Source organism: Cebidichthys violaceus, unplaced genomic scaffold (assembly GCF_023349555.1).
Source record: "Cebidichthys violaceus isolate CVI_PGR_0920_01 unplaced genomic scaffold, fCebVio1.0.p SCAF_5, whole genome shotgun sequence".
NCBI lineage: Eukaryota > Metazoa > Chordata > Actinopteri > Perciformes > Stichaeidae > Cebidichthys > Cebidichthys violaceus.
Window position 1 is genome coordinate 13698088 of NW_027176705.1, and position 5579 is coordinate 13703666.

The 5579-nt window shown below is 40.6% G+C and overlaps 1 long non-coding RNA gene across 1 annotated transcript; it reads right to left on the bottom strand.

Annotated features, from left to right (window-relative positions):
* Positions 1 to 3947: 3947 nt before the first annotated feature.
* LOC137887943 (uncharacterized) lies at positions 3948 to 4597 on the bottom strand. The gene is made up of 2 exons (XR_011105083.1): positions 4469 to 4597; positions 3948 to 4218 (listed from the first exon to the last, which is right to left on the bottom strand). It is a non-coding gene; the product is annotated as an uncharacterized lncRNA (long non-coding RNA).
* Between the last annotated feature and the right edge of the window lie 982 nt (positions 4598 to 5579).

Genomic DNA, 5579 nt, shown 5'->3' on the forward strand with positions numbered 1-5579 from the left:
AATCTTTAAAAACAAAGTTTAAATAATCCTCTTATGGAAATAAAACATAACTCATCTACATCAGCACAATAGTGTACCAATTTAACTAAAGTATTACAATTTCCACCCCAGCAATGGGAACATCTGAGCACCTTCAACGAATGTAAAATCTTTCAGGGGTCTACCACCCAGACTAAAAGGACCAGAGACACATCAAACATGTCGCCTCAGAGATGACACGACCAACACAAGCAGGCTTTAGCTAGTTCAAGATAAAAACATGGCACAAATGGAAAGTAACAGTACCTATAGCGTGGGAATCTAGTCAGTCTCAGTATTAATAAGCTAATGTTCGGCTAATAAAGTTAGCAAAAGACATTTTTCTACATAACACCACGGTCACAACAAACATATCGCCTCAGAGATGACACAAGCAACACAAGCAGGCTTTAGCTAGTTCAAGATAAAAACATGGCACAAATGGAAAGTAACAGTACCTATAGCGTGGGAATCCAGTCAGTCTCAGTATTAATAAGCTAATGTTCGGCTAATAAAGTTAGCAAAAGACATTTTTCTACATAACACCACGGTCACAACAAACATATCGCCTCAGAAATGACACAAGCAACACAAGCAGGCTTTAGCTAGTTCAAGATAAAAACATGGCACAAATGGAAAGTAACAGTAGCTACCTAGAGTGGGAATCCAGTCAGTCTCAGTATTAATAAGCTAATGTTCGGCTAATAAAGTTAGCAAAAGACATGTTTCTACATAACACCACGGACACAACAAACATATCGGCTTAGAGATGACACGGCGGCCACACAACACAAAGCAGCACAACACAAATAAGTAGTTATATCAGCTCTTACTGTGTGTAGCTCTCCTTCTGTGTCCTCAGCTAGCTTCAAACGTCTGCAGACCAGATGAAAACCGCGGCTGAAATGAGTCCAACGAATTAGCTAGCTAGCATTAGCAGTGTTGACAAAAAAATACGAAGTTTGGTTCATAACGAAATCTCCTCAGCTGGTGTCGTCTCTGCAAGCTCCTCTCTCGAAATGAACACAAGGCAGACCTCGAGACCTCATGACTTGATCAATTTGCCAATTAAATGAAAACAAAAATTGAAAAAATGGTTGTCACCTGGCAACGAGCTCTGAGCATGCGCATTGTTGTTTTCCAAAACTACCGGGGGTACATCCCAAGTCTCTTAATTGCATCCCCGTTTCCCTCACTTGCGTCCTTTCCTTGCGTCTTAGTCCCTCCCACCAGGGATGCATGGAGGAAACCATGCGAGGAGAGAGGAACGAGGAAATACGCTTTCCTTTTCGGCCCGAGCGCCCCCACCGGTGGGGTTAACGCATTCATCCAAAAATAATAAAAGAAAATAACTGGAATTCAGACGATAAAATCCCATGGATGACAAACATTAACAGTCTCAGAGAGGATCCAGGCTCTCAAAATGATGCCAAACTGCTGCATTTGGATAGATTGAACACTATTAGTGATAAAAGAAGTGAAATATATAATTATATAGTATATAAAATTACAATGGTACAGCTGGAACAAGATTACATTTTGGTTGACCTCATCTGACCTCTCTGTACTAGATCAAGATGTACTAGATAAAGCTTCACTTTATCAAAGTAAAAATTTGTATAGAGACCCTAAACATATAGTTCTATGATCTGGGAGAGCTTGAAAGCTCGTAGCTACATGATTTCTAAAAAGAAATATCCTGAAATTGTTTGTTTTTTTCAGTCGAAAATTAGAATTTTCAATTTGTGCTGTGTGCCATCTTAATGTACTCTTAACCAGTAACATATATACTGATATTTACACATATCAACACATCTCACAAGTGTTAGGGTTATTTTAATACCAAAATTATTAAAATAGCCCTTACCGTTGCAACGCTACTCTCATTATCCTATGGGTATGCTATTTTCAAGCCGAGGGCTTAAAAATAGGGCTAGGGTCCAAGAGGTTTTAAGAGACATGAGCCGTCCTTTCCTCTGTTGCATCACATGAAGCTACGTTTGTTTCTGATGACGGAGGCCACTGATCACAGCTGATCACAGCTGAGCTGTCAATCGGCTTTAACAGCTGGAGAGACTTTTGAGAAGTTTGTGTCTGTTCACATGATCACTGTACTTAATAATAGTAACTAATACTACTAATAACTAATAAAGACACCCAGTAATCATCACTGTACCGGTGTTTCCTCTCTGTATACTGTTACAACTTTAACATACTGTGACCTGTTTATGAGCGCAGGATCGATTTGTAAGGCAGAATGCGTTTGTACGTTTTGAAATTCAGATTGTGACGTCATTATTAATTAACCCAAAATATGATTATGGTTTGTCTTGAATACTGGAATAAATGTATTAGGCTCAATGTTTCAGGTTCAATTTAAGGTATAAAACCCTCAGGAATGATCAGTCTCACGTGACTGAATGAAATGATGATAAATGATGTAAAAAGCTCTCTGACTTTAATTGTTTCCATAATAAAAGTTATTGAGGGAAATATCAGATCATGAAAAGACAAATCTTTCTAATAAATGAAGAAAGTTCTTTGTGGTCCATTGTTCAGACTACAATGAACATCTATTTAAACCAAACGGTGAATCAGAAAACATATCAAATATAAAGCTTGAGTTTAATCTGTGATCCGTCTTCACTCTGGTATGAAACTCCAGTCAGTCAGTCCGATCGGCTGCAGCGTCCAATCACATAACTGATGTGCTCGGGCTTCCACCAGACGGTCCGCGTGCTCATCGTCACCAAACCCAACGTGGCGTGAAGACGCAGACCGAGACCGAGGAGGTCCGGATCTGTACGAGACACAAACAGGAAGTGAATCACTTCTGTGAGGCTCACTCGTCTTTTATCAGAAGACAACGACGTCCTTCTGCAGCTCTTGGCATCTAGATGGGTTTTTTTGCAATTTTCGCCAAAAAAAACATTTTACTTAAATGAACTCTGAGATCCTTTGTTCTTATTCTATTGTGTCTCTTGAATGCTGAGTTAACCTGTAATGCAGAGAAATATTCCTGTAACACAGCGATTCCCCATATTATTAAAAAAAGCCTTTATTGGGAAAAAGAAATGAGTTTTGGAAGAAGACTTTAGAGATCAAGATTTCATTTCTTGGTCTTTTGTTGCACTGTTGGCCGATGTTCTCCTGTTTTGTTCAAGTTGTCACTTTTAAAATGTTTTTTATTGAGAAATTAAATGTGCCTTTTGGAGAAAACATTTTTCTTATTGTCCTGTGTCTAATGTGAACGGCTCCCTTATAACACCAGGAAGTAACGTCAAGAGGATTACTTTATCTAGAGGATTACTTTATCTAGAGGATTACGTTACTTTATCTAGAGGATTATTTTATCTAGAGGATTACTTTATCTAGGAACACAATAGAGTCTAAACAGCTGCTTCAGGCTTTGGTCTCGTTCAGAATTCTTCTTTCATGTTGTCGACATATTACAGTCAAAGGTTTATACACACACACACACACACACACACGTTAGGGTCGTATGTCAGACTATTATATTGTGTAAAAAATGAAATAAAGAGTTGCTGCTGACGTTATTTAATGCCTCATATGTGAGGTTTCAAAATTACACTATTTTTGTATTGCATACTTGACCTGTTTAATATTTACATATTCTTTAAAAAAAAAAAAAAAGTTTAAAGAAACCAGAACCAGAGCGAGGTGTGATGATGCAATGTGACTCTTATCTCTTCGATTGAGAATTTAATATTTGGTGATGTACGTATATCTCAGATCCCATTTGTTCAATCATGAAAAACTAAGACTTTGGGGTAGAAAGGTTTCCATCCATCCATGTGTGTCACTCTCAATGCTTTTGTCTCAACCTTTTCGGGTTCAACAGTCCCGTCTAGACCTGTTGGTGGGGAGCTGGGCTTTTGTGCAGTTCAATCAGGAGAGACAAGTGAATATAAAATTAAAAACAAGTAGTTAACATTTATTATGACAGATGATGCGTTCATGAGTTACGCAGAACTTCTTTGACGCTTGAACACGACGAGGAGATTTGTGATCCAGTTGCGATCGTCCAGAGCGGCAACAATATAAATCCCTCTCCGTGGAGTCCAGACACTGGTGGTGATGGTGGCTGATGAGGATGATGAGGTTGATGAAGCTGATGAATCTGCGAAGACTGGGCGGCGATGGGGAGGTGGAGGATTCCGTAACAGCAGCGTGAACGTACTGAAGGTAGAGAGACAATCGTATTTAAAGACAGACAGCGGCAAGATGATATGCTAATGATGTCCTTGTGCCATTGGCTAGAGACCAGTTGATCTAGACAGCCGATATCATGATTGACAGCCCCAAACAATAACAACAAGGAAATAATGTGTGCATGCATGCATGCATGCATGAGGAGTGACGGCAGATGTATGGTAAATAAGCTATGGGCTTAGGCATGCATGAGTATAGTCTTCTTGTCTGAACTTACGCTAGAGCTTCATTTGTTGGAAGGTTTGGCTGATCTCTCTGGCCTGACTGCTGCTGCTGCTCCAGCTCTCCCCCTACAGGACACAACACATAAGACATATAATCTACGTTTTGATACACAACAGACTGAATATATACAGTATACAATATACTTCTTTTTGACACAATTAAGCATTGCCAAACTCAAACTTTCCAAGACCTTTAAAATGTTTCCTTCATTCAAATAATTCCCTGCAGCTCCTACGAGGAAAACAAACTCGTTCCAGTGAAGCTAACCCACATGAAGCCGGACATAAATATGCAGCAGGATAGACGAGAGGAAAAGTAAGCATCACACAGGAAATCATCCAGTGCGAACAAACAACCGCGCAACACGTCGGCCAAGCTCGCGACTCACCTGGCTGCAGGGGTTCTGGCTGGATTTGTCCGCTTAGCTCCTCTCTTGGCCACGCTGGTCTCAGAGGACCCCTTCACTCCTGCTGGTTGGGCGATGGACTGCTTGGCAGCTCTCTGATTTTCAACCTCCGGTCGGTCCTGCCACCACCTCTGTTCTGAGCAAACAGGAAAAAGGGGCTTTAATGTGGACGAGCAGGTCGTTTCCAAAAGGCCATCATAACTGTTACCGTAGACAGAGACAGTGAGCACACTATGCAGGCAGCTATGGCTTCCTTTGACCCGTCTGAATTTGGGTTGTCGTCATATTGAGCCAGCTGTGCCAGACCCCAAGAGACACAGGGCGTGGCCGTCCCGCGGCGTGGTCACCACCGCTAGCTGGCAAGCCTGTAAAAGAGACATTACACATACAGGAACATTACTTTTAACCCATCCAGGTGGCCGTGCTCCGACTTGTTTCCCAGTGTTCCACAATCTTTCCAATGTATTGGAGTGTGGACCAGAGTATCTATCCCCTTACAAAATCAAAAAACAAACAAACAAAACTAATAAAAGAAAAAAAAAAGAGCTCTATCATTTCGGTCACCTAAATTCTTTTACTCAATCCTGTTTCTTTCAAGTATTGTAGTACATTTCCTGCCCCCAAGGTTAATGCATCTTCTAGATTTAGTTCCTCAACTTCTGCTTTGCTGAATAAAATGGCTATCTTGTGCTGACTT